This window comes from Hypomesus transpacificus, chromosome 3 (assembly GCF_021917145.1).
Source record: "Hypomesus transpacificus isolate Combined female chromosome 3, fHypTra1, whole genome shotgun sequence".
Classification (NCBI taxonomy): Eukaryota; Metazoa; Chordata; class Actinopteri; order Osmeriformes; family Osmeridae; genus Hypomesus; species Hypomesus transpacificus.
The window spans coordinates 5,610,761-5,626,387 of NC_061062.1; positions in this window are offsets into that span (position 1 = coordinate 5,610,761).

Sequence of the window (15,627 nt, forward strand, 5' to 3'; positions counted from 1 at the left end):
TGAAGAATGACTATTGACTCCACCGTACTGTTGGACGCGTTTGGTCATTGCCCTGAAGTGGCAATCCTCATAGAATGTTTTCTCCAACTTGGACAACGGGCACCTAGTTCCCCAAACCCTCAGAGCTGACTTTGAAACCCGAGAAGAAAAGTGTATGAGTGAGGGCCGGCAGATGTTCTGTAATCACCGGTCTATGGAAGATCTCTCATGGAAGGAAACATGCAGTTCCTCTACATCGACTCTGGATCAAGAAACTATTTAATGGCCACGCGTATCTGGATGGCAGGTTAAACGTCAAGGTCAGATCTAGTGCTGGATGGGACTGGCCTGCTAGCAGGCTTAGTTTCACATCTGCACAAAGGCAAGCAGATCACCTTATGATTTGGGTGGATTTGCTGTATATGTTTCCCATGCTTTCTCACTTCAAACAAGTTATCATAAGGTTCCTGTGTACTCAAAAAGCAATATTACACCAAATTGTTACCTCTCCAAAAACTTTGTACCTAGGTCAAACCTAAGACAGTACAAATAGTGTCTATGCTCAGTAGAAACCATGTACAGCATATGAGGCAGATGGCTAGTCATCTGGCTGGGTTACCCTACCCCATATAGGTTACCCCATATCCCTACCCCTCAGGGACTAGTTTCAGGGGGAAGCCAGGAGTGAGACGAGAGGATGATACTCATAGAAAACAGAGACGTCTCATGAAACAGTACTGTGCAGGTCTCTCAGATTGTGCTGTAGATTTCTTTGGTTTGGGTGGTGGGGTTATGGGTATGGGTTAGGAGAGGGTCCTGTTACAATGAGACCAACAGGAATAGATGATGAACATGTTTGTTCTCAAGGGCATCGTAAAAGTTTATTTCCAAAAGGCAGAAGTTTCCCTGCAGAGCGGAGAGAGAGAAAGATAGATAGAGAGAGAGAGACTGAATTGATTTTAGTCATTCTGCCAAAGTCTCTTTCTGCTGCTGTCGCAACAATCCATACTGCTGCCATTAGCTCTGTTCCAGCAGGGATGGCATTTTAATGCAAAAAAGTAATTAAGCCCAAATGATGAAACAAATGCAGAAATGAAACATGCTGTTTGAAAAGGGCAATAACACATTTAATTTCCTTGCATATTATCATTATGAATCAGTTTATATGCATGTTTTTATGTGCTTCTTCCTCAGTTAAGGAAGTTTAACCGAGGCGTGTTTCTTCTCAGCTCATATAAAGAGACACTGAGGAGAGGCGAGACGACAAACACCTCGACACGTCCAACACTGTGAGGTGAAGACAATTCCATCTGTGTAACCCAACACAAAGGGTCAGGCGCTGACAGCAAGGCTTACCCAAGGCACGCGTGCCTCAGCCCGGTCATCCGCTCATTCCTCAAGGGCCTTGCGCTGGAGGCTGGCACAGCCCTGAGCCCAGCACCAGATGACACACGGAGGAGAAAACACAATGGCAACTCCAAACCAGTCCCCTTCCCAGACCACACCAGTGCACATGCAAGACAGTACCAGAACAGTCTCAGGCTTCAGTACAGTAAACTTAGGTCATCATGACCTCCCCCCCTCCTCCTACACACACACACACACACAAGCACACACACACACAAACCCTTTCTCACAGTTCTGTTACACACAACTGAACCACAAGATGATGATGCCCTAGATTTCAATTATACGTTTTATGCTTAAACGTTTCCTGGAAAAGGAGAGAAATCAGTTTAACGTCTGTTTGTTTAACAGAGAGAGAAAGAAGATTTGTTGCGATAAGGTGTCAGGGGTGGCTGGCGTACCGACGCGAGGTCGTTGTGGTGACTGCATGTTGGACGAGCAGCCTGACCTAAGCACCAGCTGTCATACCTGGCTTTGTCCCCATTTCCCTGGTCCCATTCCTGCCTGGCACCTCATCAGCACTCCCACGTGCTGCTCAGTGGAAAGAAGGAGGCTGGTCTCTCTAGTCTCTCCTCAGTCTGTGAGGCTGGTCTCTCTTTTGTTTCCCCACAGTCTGTAGAGCTTGTCTCTTTAGTCTCTCCTCAGTATACACTCACAACCACACACCCACCAGACTTAGCCCGGTTTTGAACATAGCTTTCCAACCATGTTCCACTCTGTGGAACGGTATGGTAACTGACAGCCCATGTGAGCTGGGCACATGGCCTCACTTTCTGACTGTTTTAGCTCAAGGAGGAGGCGTGGGTGGAGGGATGGAGGGCCAGAGTGTGGGGGGCATGGGGGGTATTGATCACAGTCATGTAGTTAATGGACCGTTCTTCAAACTAGGGGTAAACGATTAGTAACTGTTTTGTCTAGTAAAGCCCACACAGAAATGCACACACACGCGTACACACACCATCCACGACCATTCTCTGTGCCAGCATAGGGCACAGCCAAGGGTCGGAGGGTCACGTTGAGGTAAGACGGGCTTCAGCAGCTGGGGTGTCCTGGTGCAAGGTTACTCTGTTGGATGTCTGTCTCTGTCCAGTTCCGTGCCCCCTGCTCTACATTCAATTTGCTTTACGAGGTTGGTTGGTTATTTACTTAAGTGTCAAAAAAGATGGATGAAAAAGATAAAAAAGGAAAAAGATTTACCTTGGGGTCATACTATCTGTTACATGAACTTACGTATGTGTATTTAACCATTGAAGTTGTGGTAACTTAGTTACTTAGCCTGTTAGCCTAGTTACCAAGCATAGTAACTAAGTTACATTGCTAGGTAACTTGAGGAACGTGGTCCGGTTTTACCATCTTTTGAGAATCGGCAGGTTATGGGTGATTAGGGGCAAGTTGACTGAGGTAACTGAGGGGCGATGTTGATGGTTTTGAGTTGAATATTGAACAGGCCCTCCACAGTCCATTAGCAGGCTCAAAGGGCCAGGTTAGTGGGTGTACTCTTTCTGAGGCTCCTAGAGCAGGCTTCCGTCAACAGGCCTTTGTGTGACCAGCCACAGGTCACTGATAGTTCCTGGGTCAGAAATCAGCATTGTCTGAATGGACACTTCTCAGCCCGATCACTGCTAGGTGTATTCTGTCTTAAACACAACACAGCGGAAATGTGTTTTTGTGTTTGTGTGCGTGTTTCAAGAAGGTTATATCCTGTTTGTGTTTGAGTGTATTGTAGTGTTTTTCTGTGTTTGTGTGAGTGTGTGTGCGTGTGTGCAAGCGTGTTGGAGCGTGTGTATTGGAGACTAGGTCAGTGCTGGTTGTAATTCTAATCCTTCCCTGACACACAGGTCACCAAGTCACACACACAAACACACACACAAATACACACAAAAACGTATACAAAAACACACAGTTCCTCCCTGCCCCCGTGGAATGTGGGTGTTTGTTTGCTCTTCCTTGCTCCAAAGCCACCCGAAGCCACAGGCGCTGTAGTGCCCAAATCTGGCCCTGCCCCTTTACCTCAGGCATGAAGGTTTCCTTCTAGAGCAGTTAATGTGTGCGGAGGCAGTAAATCCTTGAATACACGCTTCAGGAGAACAGGAAAGTGACGGCTTGATTATTTGGTGAGGAAAGCTAACTAGGCTGCCCTGTGGAGCAGTGAGGTAGACCCTGTCTCTGACTCCCTACCCCTCCCTGTTCCACCACTCCCACCCCCCACCCTTCACAGCAGTTAAAACATTCTCAGGCAGTAAGGGGGGGGGGGGAGGGGTGCTGAGGAGGAAGGAGAGGAAATCCTGATGGACAGAAGCAGATTTCAGACAAATTCTCGTTTATATAGTAGCTAGTAAAATGTTATTTTTCTCGGACGTGAAAAGTAAGGCTGGAAGGATCCCACAGTCTCCATTTGGATCTGCAGAACACCAGCTGGAACCGTCGACTACCTCAACATCAGTGTGCGGCACCAAACACACTTTGCTTTGTTCAGCATCCCCCTCAATATGTCAGTCGCACAAGTGACATTTCAAGAGTTTTAATTCACTGTGTCGAATATATATGTAGCAAGGTTGTGGCAGGGTGACAACTATCCCAGGGGCACAGTAAATGTGAGGTCACAACATCTCTCCACAACCTTGAGTTTATCTGTGCAGTGCTTTGTTTTAAGAGGCTTAAAGTCCTTGGGTTTATACTGTAAAACTAAATCCAAGCCATGACAAACACAACGTTCACCTGATGACTAAAACAGGCAGAGAGAGCAGGAAAGGATTTCTTAAAAACGAATGTGTGCCATGTAAACTATCGTTTTTTGTGGGAAAGGAAAAGGGTAAAAAAAGGTAAAGTAAATATTTGTCTTGGCTGTGCAAGTGTTTGGGTTTCGGTGTTTAGTCCAAAGTCTGAAGCCCCAAAATCTGAAGGGAAGAGTGCGTTTGTGAGTTGTCCCTCTGCTCCGTTCTAAGCTCTTTAAGACTGGAGAAACACTAACAGAGAAACTGGATTATAGTCTCAGTATGCAGGACAGTTATTCCATGACAGCAGCCTACATCCAGGTGTTGTTTGACCTGGATTCCTGCATGTGTGTGTCATTCTAGCTGACAAGAAGACGTCTGTCCGAGGAGCTTGGTTTCTCTCTCTCCCTCCCTCTATCAGCCTTTCACTTTCCCTCCTCTCTTTTTCTCTCTCTCTTTCGCTCACAGTCTCTCTCCTTCTCTCCTTTTTTCTCTGTCCCCCCTCTCAGTCTTTCTTTTCCTCTTTCTCACTCTCCCTCGCTCTCTCTCTCAACCTCTCTGCCACTCGTGAACTCTCTCTATCTCTCTCTCCTATCCTGTTCTCTGAGGATTAAGTCCTGTTGGCACAAGTGACAGAGGCTGGGAAAGCTCTGCTGTCTCTCAGTGCCATCCGAGACAAGGAGGTGTGCCCCTCCTCTCTCCCCCTCCCCTCCACAGCCCCAGAGAGTGATCTCCCCACTCGCCTAGAAAGAGCCGCTGTAGACTGGGAGAAAGCGGGGCGAGAATCAAGAGACCACCACATGGTGCTAATAGGAAGGTTTGCGATGATAAGGATTTCAAGATAAACATTGGGACTGTCCTTCAGTGTCTGGAACTCCTCAGGTCTGGGGGGTTGGGAAGGCTGAAGTCAGGGAGGCCAGACAGCCCCCCTCCTTGCACCACAGGGAACTGTGGGTAAAGGTGGTGCACCACGCCGTTGAGTCTGCTCTCTGGAGCGCGTCCTGCCTCCCATCTCATGTGTTCCTCTAATGCATCCCACACAGACAGGCCTGAAATAGCACCACAAGAAGCACGGGTGAAGTCAGGTGGCTGAGCACTTAGGGAATCGGGCTGGTCATCTGAAGGTTGCCGGTTCGATTCCCGACAATGCAAATGACTTTGTGTCCTTGGGCAAGGCACTTCACCCTACTTTCCTCCGGGGAATGTCCCTGTACTTACTGTAAATCGCTCTGGATTAGAGCGTCTGCTAAATGACTACATTTAAGGACGTATCTCCTGAGAGAGGCATGCTGGCTCTGTGTGGCCCCTGCTGAGGACCTTGTTCAATGCAGCGTGCCACACTACGCTAAGGTTCATGAGGACCACAAGGTAGTCAAGGAACAGATCACGTTTTCAAACTCCACTGGTAGTGATAATCAACTTAATTGTGACCTGCTCTTTAGTGGGTTCTACTTTATTGGGATTACACTGTAGTGAGTTCTACTTTTTGTGACCAACACTGGTGAGTTTGAACATATTTTTCTATAAACCGCACCCCACCAGAATGGAAGCTTTGTGTTTGTAAATCTGAATATAAACCATACTGGAATATATGCCGCACTTCATACGGGAACAATGATACCAAGCAATGCACGAGTATAGGCGATCTTACAGCATTCCGTTGCAACACAATTCGAAAACGAAAGTAAGTGCTTAATGTATGTTTTATAATGCCCGGGAATCAATATTTACCTTTAGGCGCGTGAGTTCAAAATATTTCCGACGGTCCCCAAATCGTAAGTTATTTTTCCGAAACGGCAGCTAGCTAGCTTTAGTTAGCTTCTGGGCTAAGTTAGCTAGCATAGCACTCGTAACAATGCTACTACCATACTAGTGTTACTTGCCTTCTCATTAGTACATTTTGAAGCCTGTTTTGTTATAAAAACGTTCTATAAGCCGCTTCGAAATATAAGCCGCACCACCACAAGAAAAAAATTAAAATCGGGGTATAAACAGCGGCTTTATTTTAAAAAAATACGGTACTTTAACTGTTACCAGCCCTGTTGTGAGTTCTACTTTATAGTGATTTTCTCTGTTATGAGTTCTATTTCATTGTGACCTGTAGATCAGTGAGAAGCTGAACAGAGGCTGAGCTGACCTCGTCACTCCACTGTCACATGGCAGCCATCTTGCTACAGTGAACTCGCTCACCCATAACAATTCATAAGTATTTAGTGGCATAGCTACATCTCTGACGTTGATAACAAACCAAACCGTTTAAAAATCGGTTGAAAATTGAGCAAGTTATGGTTATTTAAATAGTACATGTAGCACCAACCCAATGTTATGGGTGAGCGAGTTACTGTAGCAAGATGGCCGCCATGTGCGGACATTCGACTCCGCCGTAAGACATCTAGTGTTTATATATATATATCTATGGGTTAATCTATACACACTGTGGCACCCTGCTGGTGAACTGTTACATCACTATCGGATTGTAATGTAATCTCCCTCTTGGAATACTGCAGACGAGACATGCCAGAGTTTCTTGTACTGCCTTTAGCAGTGGGGTTTAACAGTCAAAAAATTCTGGTTTCGTTTTCTTTGTTTTTAAAAAGCTTAGTGCTCTCCTAGTATGGAAGTATGGATTGCCTTCTATTACTTTTAGAGCAAAGCGTCTTTGTTACAACAGTGTGTCAGGATGATATACTTCCATTGCGTGTCTCCATAAATGATTCCACAAACTGGGGGTGGGGCAACATCTTGGGGAAAATCCCATTTCGCAAACACAGGATGCCAGAGAGGTGCATAATCAGACTGTGTCCGGTAGCTAACGTGATGCTCCAGAAAGTTCTGGATGACACGTCCGGGGTGTTCCTGTCAGTCATGCATTTGTCAGGTGGATCTCAGGGCTCCCATTGGTTGTTGGGGATGTACATGCCAGTGACAAGCCTCACCTGCATGTCCCTCTGTCTGACCTTTCTGAATAGGACAGGGCATGAAGGAACGAATTCTGATTGCACCCCCCCCCCTTCCACACCCCTTTTCCACAATAATGAATATGATTTACTGTGGCCTCTTTGCACATGTTGTTTCACAACAACTGTGGAATTCAGTTCCATTCTTAGTCTCTTTGATGTAACGCCTGATCACCTCATTCCTTCCAACAGGACTTTTTTTCCTCAACCCAGATCAGAACAGTGATCTCTAGGTGTCTGTGACGGCGTTCATTCGTGACATTCTACGAGGTCGTCAGATGAATCGGCTATCGTTAATGTTCAATAAAACCCCATTTCAGTGTGTGAAAGACTCTGATCGGGACCCTGGTTACTGTTTATTTGTTATTTTTAGAGGCGTATTTTCCCTGCAATGACCTCTGCCATAAAAAGGTTTAACGACACCTGAAGGAATTGCCATTGGAGGAACATAGAGATCTACAAAGGGGAATTTTGCGAGCTATTAAAAGTTTGGACTGCTACTCTGCCATCCCATAATAGGCAATTAGGGAGAACAGTAGCCCGCAGCAATGCCACCCACCTTGTTACCCACGCTGTAAACTACACCATGTGAGTGGAAGTTCAGTCTCGGCTTCTGGTTCAGAAAACAATGAGTAAGAATGTGTTGCAACGCCAAAGTATCACTGGTTCATCATTTCACCTGGGCTCATTCAAATGTGAGAGAGACTGTTTAGTGTTAGGTTAGGATAATCCAGCAGTTTGGTATTTCAATAATGTTTCTTTATTTGAAAAATATAAACAAAATCTGATATAGTTAGTGTGTGTTTTCTGACATTGTTTGTCCCTTCATCATAGTGTACATTTCCATCAAAAAATTAGTAGTCCTGAATAGTGCATGTAGAAATACTGCCTGTCTTAAATTATGACAAACTGCCGCTCCCAAACCCACAGGACTATGACAAGGGCGTCCAATCATATCACACAGGAAGCCAAGGACTTTTTTTACTCTGCAGTAATCCTCTAGAATTCACTGGGGAAAAACTACGTGGAGACATGAGAAGAGCTCCCACTTTGACAGATAACCACTCCATTCAATGGTACAGGGCTGAGGAACTCGAATAAAACTTTATTTGTACTGCCCTTTTACTTATTTTTTAAAAGCAATGTTACAGGGGGCTTCACAGATGCCAAATCATCAGCATTGATTAACAACCATTAACCCTTAGAGATCTGTTAATTTTTTGGGGAAGATGGCTCTCATTTGTTGAGCGTAGTGCAATATTGGCAGGACACATCAGTCTCAGTTTGTTTCGCGAGTAATGATTACTCCAAAGCTCAAGCCAAACCAAAACCCTTTAGTGTCTCTTTCTGGAACACGGGGAGTCATGATTGACTGGTCTGAAAGGCCTGACAAAGATCTCTCCCTGGGAAACAAATTTCAGCTCTCACTGTCTGGTCTGCCACTGAGCTAAGCCCGACCCCCCTCCCAGCCCCCCAGACAGCCCCCACTCCTGCCTAATCAAGGAGCCTGCTTCAAAGCACCTGTGGTTCGGCCCAACACTCCCTCCCCTCCTCCTTCTCTCTACCTGAGTGCTCTTCCCTCTTCTCTGTAGGTAAAAACCACATGTGATTGTGCCAGTGTATTATTTTCTCTTTTGTATTCAATTGAGTTCATGTGTTAATGTTCCCCTTTGATGTTCGGTGGAAAAAACGATGCCTCGTGCTGCCTGGGGCTTTGATTTTAGTGGGCTCGAACAACCTACACAAACACTCCTGTCTTCCTCCAAGAATGACTCCCATCCTCTCTGTTCTCCTCTCATTGATAGTCAAGTAGAAGCTTAACAGGGCTGATTATGACGGTGTTTGAAAAATGTCTAGCTCCTTCCTTTTAGTGTTAGTTTGATGACATGTTTCAAAGGTTCTCTGTTTTACGAAACCCTTTTAGCCCTTCAGTTTGGATTTTGTCAGAATGAGGTTTCGTTCGAGTAGATTACATAATGTACTGTTGGTACAGTATATGGTTTGTAGTATATGTGCAGATACTCCTAATCCTTGAGAATAAGCAGATGTGCATGTCTTCATTTCACCTTAGCATTTTTCACGCAAGTTAACTTTCAGGGTGAAGGGGTTGTACATAGAAATTAATACGTGATGTAATATGAATTGTTTGACATAATCCAGACTACACGTCAGTTTTTTCGATGTGACCGATTGCATTCTTAGTGTGAGGATATCTCACAATCCCGTTGTAGGTGGGAAGCGTGGAATGGTGTGCTCGTTTTTCTCAGCTTGGACCTCCATACAAGTCTGTCTCTGCTACAGCAGGATCAACACAGAGTCTGGAGGACAACAGGCTTCCATAAACAGTCCTTGTCGTCTGCCCAGCTGTAGATATGTTATATGTTATTGTGTTCCTGCAGCCGCTGCTGCTTCTGTCAGGTGGCGGTGCTTAGTAAACAATATGGGGTCTGACCTCAACTAAGAGGCTGTCTGAGGTCACTTCCCACTGATTGTCTGAGAAATGTTTTGGGAACCTGATAAGAAGATTCAGGAAGTGCCACACTGGGGCTTCGGATTATGTCGGAGCTGGGGCTGGGGCAGAGGCTGGTGCTGGGGCAGAGTCTGGGGATTAAGATGGAGCTGGAGCTAGGGCTGGGGCCTTGCCTGGTTCTCTTCACAACAACCTAGTTCTCATACAGTACCACCGGTCCTGTCTGGTTCTCTGTGGGATGAGTGCAACAGCTGAAAATCAGATTTTCACGCCTAAACTCATATTAATTGCAGTTAGTTGCAATAATACACTAAAGCAACTGACCAGCCAGATTACACCCGGATGAACCATGTTTCATCCGTGTAAAATCGATACTATCCACCCACGAATCACTTGATTGATGACTTTACTTTTTTCCTTCTTTTCATGGAATACAAAACATTTCACAACAACTCTCAAGCAACAGAGAGAACTGGCGCTATACTGTTCCTTCCCTCCCACTTTATTTCTGAAGCCAGCCTGTGTCATTTTTGCCACGTAAAACAAAAAGGCTGTCTTCAGATGTGGAGTGTGAGGCCCGCCGGCTCCCTGGAGCAGACCTGCGGCATGAACGCAGTCTGAACACAGCTCCGAGCAGGGGACGACGTGAAGTAGGCCCACAGGCCTCGCTGGAGCGTCCAGAGAGGAAGGGCTGAGGAAAATAATGCAGTTTAACAGCCAAGGATAAGAGAGATTGGGTTCATGTGGATGGAGGACTGCACTGAGGAAAGGCAGGGTATTAACTTCACTATCTCATGGCTGAACCCCCTGTCTCAGAAACCGCTTCTCTCCTGTTTCGACAGAGACAGGAACGTATTACAAACAGTCCCTGGAACTAAGCGTGGAATAAACACTGCTCCTAAGCAGAACCAGATGGCTTTGCAGCCATGACCTGCGGCCTGCTGTGATCCTGCTGTGGGTGGAGCTCAGCACCACTGTCACTGAGGCAGACTTAAAGGGTTAGTTCACCCAAAACACACGCACACACCAATATTGTTTTATCCTCATTCTGTTTATTGTTTGATCCTTTCATTACAGTTGTTTTGCACATCGTGTTTGACAGCATATTTTGGGACTTTGTAGACGGAGGTAAGGAGTTCAGTGCTGTTGATACTGCAGACTTGGGCTTAATAACCCAAAGAGTCCTGTTTGGTCTTGGCAAAATATCTCTGTTCCTGTGCCTTGTGCCGGGGGCATATATTAAAGTGTATGCATTTCATTCAAAGGGAACCTCCACTTCTGACAAGAGCCAACAAGGCATTTCACACTGTGCAGTGTTCCTTTGAAGTTGTGAGGAGACTAGGAGGCCTGTTCTCCCTATGGGAGGGTTCACACTGGCAGTGATTCAGCATGTTTGGCTCCTTCGGAAACTTCCTGGTCTGGGGTCGAACTTCTCCACGAGGGGATTTGGGCTCTGCTGAGGGTCTGCTGGCTGGGACACAAGCACACATTCCAACCTAGGTCCAGAGTGAGGGACGGGGAAGGGTAACTGTGGAAACGCAGCAAAAACATAACACGAGGGTCTGGAAGGGATGGATGGATACTGTACATTAGTGGGAAAAGCAGTCAGTGGAAAGTCCAAAACATAAATGGAAAGTAGAAGTTCCTTAGAAACACATTGTGCAGATCCTAGTGTGTAATTACAACATCATCCCTAATGGAAATGATTCTTTAATCCCCTTCATAAGTGAGATATGGTAATAGGTGATGAGGCACGAGGGTGTTTTTACAGTTCAACCATTCCAGGAGGTCACTGACCGCATGTCTGTCATTACATTTCAGATTCAAGACGATGTTGCCTGTTTTTTTTTTTGGGGGGGGGGACATGCTTATCTTGGAACTGGAAACCAGACAGAAGGGGGGCAAGGGTGCTGGAGAGAGGGGGTGTCTGAAGTAGAACAGCACTGAAGGACTAATCTCCACGGTGTCCATGTTTTCTGTGAAAACAACAGATTTGCACATTCCTCAAAGTCATCAAGTCATCTGACAGGTATTATGGTGAGCGCTCGCGTTTGTCGATGATGCAAACAGACCGTCCCTCCAGGGGATGGGGTGTTGTGTCCCTCTATGATTTATCGAAACGAATTGAACGCCAAGTTCAGGGAGGGCTTGACTGAGCCAGCCTTCTTCTCCCAGTGGAAAGCCACATCCATTCCACCCAGCTAGGGACTTGCCACAACTCTTGGGCTGTGTGCGTTACGCAACTCGTGGCTTGGCAAATGTTCCCCTCCTCCCCTCCTCCCTCAACCCCGATGATGTTGAAGCACATCTCAGTCCAGGCCCGCTAGAATTTACATCTCTGGAGCTGGCTCATCAGGCTCAACCCACTCCACCTCATCATCATTGTGGCCACAGCACCTACGTTGGTTTCTTCCCATAATGAAGTCTCACCATACAATAAAGCTGCACCACTGAAAATCACATTGTGGGTGATATTGTGGGAGTTATAATGGTAACAAAATGCAGTGAACAAAAAACATTCGGCAACTGCCAGGCATTTATGAGTACCCAGAAAATACAAAAATAAGGAAAAACTCATGGGAAAACCTAAATGGAATTACTACATAGAACAGGACCTCAGAGAGAAACTATGAACGTGTAAACAGGAAGTAGAAGCGGTTGCTTTTGGAGGCAAAACAAAACGTTCCTACACTCATGCCAGACCGAAAGATGCTCTCCTGTGAGGGGTGCCCAGTCGTTTCTTCTCTGCTGCTTATCACTGCTGCTGGTTCTTCACAGTCATGGATAACCCATGAAACCAACTCAGAAGCTAGCATCAAATGACCAGACCCTAAAGGTTGCCTCAGGAATTCTACACATTCCAAAGAAACCATGACTGTGTTTGTTAAACCAAGGCTGTTACTGTTGAGTGTGCCATAGTCCTTCCACAGGGCTGGTATGTATCACAAAGCAACAAGAACAACAAACAAAACAGCAAGCGAGGAGCTGAATTCTCTCATGCGTCTGTCACACACGCTGGGACTTTAATAGCATCTGGAGCTCTTGCAGAGAAACCCAGAATCCATTTCTCTAAATAGCTGGCTGTAAAACTCTATGATCTGTTTAAAACTCCTGGTTAATTCTCTGTCTCCCTCTCTCGGTCTGTCTGTCTCTTTCTGTCTGTCTTTCCCCTGTGGATTGAAAAAGGGGGAATTTTCCTCTTGGCAAGTAATGAGAGGAACGAAGGAACATTAGAACTGTTCAGCCGTCGAGCTCGCAAACTGTGACAATCATCTTCACATCTTCCTCTCGGTGTCAGACGGCATCTTTCAAATGCTCAGCTCGGGCTGTGGAGGTATGCTTGTTATTGGCCAGGCCCTGCTGAACCTGTGTGTCAAGCATGCATGTCGGTACCTGTCCAGGTGCCTCTCCAGAAGATTCAACAACACCCTCTCCACACACAAATACACCTAGGAGTGTTCTTAAAGAAGGGAGAGAAAGAGGGAGGGAGAAAGAAACAGCGAGAGAAGGAAATGTCGAAGCGTTTGGAAGAGAATGAGCTGCTGGGAGAGAAATACCATACTGTAGGTCACATTTGAAAACAGGATTTGCCAGTATACACAATCTGCATTTAATAGTAGCTGTCTGTGTAGCACAAAGCCTGTTTCAGTTTGCCCACACACAAGAATGAGAACCTTATTGAATTACACTGTTTGGGGGAAGGACTGGGTGGAACTGAGGAGAACGATGGAAGGGGGTTGGGGAGCTGGTAAGTGTACAGGTTAAGACCTGTCCTGCGTTTGATCTGATATGTAGGAATGTGTTCATTTGTGGAGCATGAAATCTGTGTCATGTAATCTATGCCTGTTGTGTACTTCAGTTTCATGCAGTCATATAAGAGTTGACATCTGATTTCAGGCAGTCTTTCTGCTTTCTTCATGTCTGGTAAAGCTAAAGCTAAGCATCAACCTTGTGCAGCTACTAACTAACACCAAACTCCATTAATATGCAGATTGGTAACTGCTCATGAGTAAGCTACACTGTAAGTAGACTGTGAGTTTAGCTTCTTAGCAACACTGACTGCATATATCACACATGGAAAAACAGACAAACATAAAGACAGTGAAGGTATAAATCCTTCCAGATGCTAGAGTGTTATGGTGCTACCAGGGCCAACTCAATACTCTGGATGAAGTGAAGAATTTGGAGCCTTGTGAGTGGCCCCTGTTGACCCCATAGTGAATGGGGTCATGACCTCTGACCCTTGGGGTGCCCCAGTCTCCTGTTGGACATCACAGGGCGGGGAGGTGAGACCTGTTAGTCAGGGGACATGAATCTTCCACATGTAGTTCAGGAATCTCTGCTCCAGACACTCCGGAGTTTTCCCCTGGGAGGTTGTAGAATTCCGGCACCTGTGATGTTCCCCTTCCCTTCAGAGGAAGCCCCCCCCACCCCCTCACAAACCAGCAAAGAGTAAGGAGGGAGAAACTTGAATATTCTGATTCAACCCTGGTGTTAAAATCTCCTGTGTTCCACCTGCTGTGAGTAGTCTGAAACATGTTGACTTTAAAAGGGATGTTGTTCAGACGGCCGGCTGCTTCTAGTTTCTCCTCTCTGTGTGTCCATGTACCACAACTCTTTTATATTACCTCATGTCTATACAGTATGTGAAGTATTTACAACACATTTTGGAAATTGTACCCTAAAATTAGTCTAATTGTCATATCTAGACTGAAGCAAAAAAACTGGCGGTGAACTGATTTGATGATGGAAACGGGTGCGTTCCAGAACGAGGGTTCCTGAAAGGGCACCTCTCATATGACTGCTGTATGAGATCAAAGACTGAAGGAGTCCAGTGGGTCTGCATGAGAAGTGTGCTCATGATAGACTTGTCAGTGCTCGCTTCAATCTGCCCAGATATCTTTCACGCCAGGGAGCAATAACAGAGGGCTCTCACCCTCTGAACACACAGACTTTAACAATAGCAGGAGTCTAGACCCACAGGGTGGGAGGGGGTCCAAAACTTCAGAGAGGGAAGGGGGGGGTTTAGGGGGGTGCAGCATAGATAAATCAATGTTTCAACATTTCATATTCTGTCTGAAGGTTGAAGCTTTGAAGGGGAAGGAGTGTTGATAATGAAACCAAGGGGGGGGAGAAGGTCCCTGTGAGAACTGGGACACTGACACTGCCTCAGCTGTATGGAGACAAAGGCTTTGAAGATAGTGTTCTGGACTCAAAGTCTGGATCACCCAGTCACGGATCATACAGATGACCAAGCAGGAGAGTGAAGTAAACCAGCTTTCTAGTAGAGAGATTTGGATTCCATTCCTCCAGCTGAGGATGATGTTGGCCTAATTAATGATGTACTTCCCACCCCCTATCGACTGGGAACACCTCAAAACGACATGACCTTAAACACACAATCAATCTTGAGAAGAGGAGATAAAATCACTCGAGGTAAGAAGAAGACAAAGAAAGAAACACAAGACACAACTCGAAAAGTTCAGAAAGAAAATGGACAGTGGGACTTACGTTCACACAATATTAGGTTCAGATTTTCATGACGCAATGTTATGACTTTATCCTCAGGAGGAAGCTTCACTGAGGGGTCATTTACATGTTCATCTCCCCAGATTTGGTGTTGAGGTGGTGAGGAAGTGAGAGGATGCTGGGAGAGGTACGCCCTTGGACAACATGATTCATGGTCTAAGCATCTGGTGTGTCGGTGACTGAGGTGAATTAGGACACATGTCCCTCCCTCATATCCTAATCAACCAGCTCGTAAAAGTCTCCCTCCCTCTCTCTCCCCTCCCCTGCCGCCCCCGGAGCCGGCGATAGATGGAGTGATCCTTCCCTCATTCGTGCCCACACCCCTACACAGCAAAGTCAAAAGGAGACAAGCCATAACAGGAGTGAGTGGATATCTACCAGACCTACTAGACAGCTGCCACGCGTCAAGCCTCACTGGTTTTAATCACCCTGTGTGATGTCACATGCAGAAAAGCTATTCACTCCTCTCCATCAGTGTCGGTACAGTGAGCATTATTGAGCTGAGACGAGGTAGCGCTGAACACAGAGTTCTGAAACTAAACTAAACTGTGTTTGCCACCAGAGAGCCACC